Source organism: Taudactylus pleione, unplaced genomic scaffold (genome assembly GCF_031769625.1).
Source record: "Taudactylus pleione unplaced genomic scaffold, aTauple2 ptg000017l, whole genome shotgun sequence".
Classification (NCBI taxonomy): domain Eukaryota; kingdom Metazoa; phylum Chordata; class Amphibia; order Anura; family Myobatrachidae; genus Taudactylus; species Taudactylus pleione.
Genome location: NW_028284419.1, coordinates 11,175,040 through 11,176,725, shown reverse-complemented (window position 1 = coordinate 11,176,725; position 1,686 = coordinate 11,175,040). Strand labels below are relative to the sequence as shown.

Genomic DNA, 1,686 nt, shown 5'->3' with positions numbered 1-1,686 from the left:
GGGGAAGACGATGTTCTTCACAAACAAACATAATACAGCCAGCAAATTCATTAATCACACTACTAAGACATTATGGTCCATTATAAATACTGACACAAGCATTAAAGCTTTGAATAAAGCAAACATCACGATGTGCCATACAAGAGGTAAAAACCGAAAGGACAGGCTAGTGCATAATGACGTATCATCATCATCCTCCTCTAACCCAGAGATGCATTTTTTGTCCAGGAAACCAGGCTGCCACAAGTGCACCAGATGCACAACATGCAGCTACATGGAACCCAGCAGATATATTGTACATCCACATTCTGGAAAGCAATTTCCTATTAAGCACATCTTAACTTGCACAAGCAAATATGTAGTTTACATGATTACATGCCCATGTAGCCTGGTATACATTGGCAAAACCACACGGACCTTCAGGGAAAGGATGGCACATCATTGTACGGCCATCAGACAAGCTCTATCTGGCAAGGACATAGACCAACCAGTCGCCCCTCATTTTAAAGAAAACCGACATTCCTTGGCCACATTATCATACAAAATTATCTACCATGTACCAATTTAAAAAAGAGGTGGATATCGGGAGAAACTTCTACTACAATTGGAAGTACAGTGGATTTACAAACTGAACACCGTAACCCCTTTTGGACTTAATGAGACATTGTCTTTTTCGTGTTATCTATGATGATGTTTTTTGGAGTTTAACATGACACTTTTTTTTAGACTATGGTTTTCTTTGAAGAATTTACAGTTTTCTTCTGTTTTTTTTCTTTTTTCTTTTTTTCTTTTGTTCTCCAAGGTCTCATTAGCAGGGGCTTATAGAGCACAATATATGTATATACATTGTTGAGGTTCAGTCCTCCTTTACATATAACCTGGCACCCTACTCAAGAAGTACTTGGTCACCCATTTCTTATCCCCACCAACGCAACCTTTCAGAGAGTATATTTATTACAGACATACCATACTGGCTATGCCCAATCTCGGCCGATCTTGGAAGCCAAGCAGTGTTGGGCCTGATGAGTACTAGGTAGGGTGACCACCTAGGAAGATCAGGTTCCGTAACATAATTTTCTATCTCTAACTTTGGAAAGACTGGTTTTATGGGGTATCACAGGGCCAAGTAGGGTTTGCCTTGTTCATGTACATCATGATATACATATATTTGGTAGTTGCTACACTTTTCTATATATAATAAAACATAAAAATTTTTTCACATTGCTCAGCCCATTTCTTTTGATCTGTGATTACATGGAGCAGTATTTTTCTACCATATAGACATCATTTGTCCTTCTCACTACATAGATATCTTTTGTGTATCCTCATTATTTTGTTCAAAATTTTTTTCTATAGGTGTTGAAATAACATTTCTTGGACATAACCTTATTTTGTCCTTGTTCTCCTTCTTGCCTTTTTTATTTTCCTTTTTTTATATTTATTTTTATTTTTATCTTTTTTGCATATTTTTTCATATGTTTTGACCTTTTTCAACTTCGGATTGTATTCAGAGATTTATAGTAGTTATTTTCTTATTTCATATATATTTGCACAATATCCTTGTATGTGTATTTTTATGAACCACATGTACTACTGTATGTGTTTTTATTGTTATATAGCTAAAACACTTTCATTATTGATTTTTTTTCACTTATACATGGTTCACCACCTTCTTTCCACATCCAC

General features: G+C 35.6%; 1 pseudogene; it reads left to right on the top strand.

Annotated features, from left to right (window-relative positions):
* The first annotated feature begins 952 nt into the window (after positions 1-952).
* On the top strand, positions 953-1,071 carry LOC148540803 (5S ribosomal RNA; annotated as a pseudogene).
* Positions 1,072-1,686: the final 615 nt, after the last annotated feature.